Here is a 482-nt window from a genome sequence, read left to right on the forward strand (position 1 = left end):
TTCACTTTGGTTCTGGTCACTGGCACAAGTGTGGGTTGTAAACACTGCAGGTTCAACCCCCATTAAATATGTGTTCGCTTGCTCAAAAAAAACATTTCAAGTTCATTTGAAAATTTAATTTAAAAATGGGGGGGGAAGCATTTTCTTCATCTCTCCCCAGTGACCCTTTAAAATATGGATCCTAAATTTTGGGCATACATCACCCAGCAATGCCCCTCAAGTCCTACACAAGCCATATCACCCCCTTTCAATTTGACACAGACCCAGGACCACATTTCATTTGGCACGCAGCACTGTGACACCGCAGACACCAGTGGCATTGCATGCTTTACATCCTGTGTGGATCTGGCCAGCAGGGATCAGGTGAGGTTGCGTGATGTGGTTCCTGCCATGGCGGATGTATATGCCATAGTCTATTTTTCCAGACTCTGCCAACAGGGAATGATCAGGAAAGCAGAGGGTAGGGAAAATGAAGACCCCTG

The sequence above is a fragment of the Alligator sinensis genome, unplaced genomic scaffold (assembly GCF_000455745.1).
Source record: "Alligator sinensis unplaced genomic scaffold, ASM45574v1 scaffold872_3, whole genome shotgun sequence".
Classification (NCBI taxonomy): domain Eukaryota; kingdom Metazoa; phylum Chordata; order Crocodylia; family Alligatoridae; genus Alligator; species Alligator sinensis.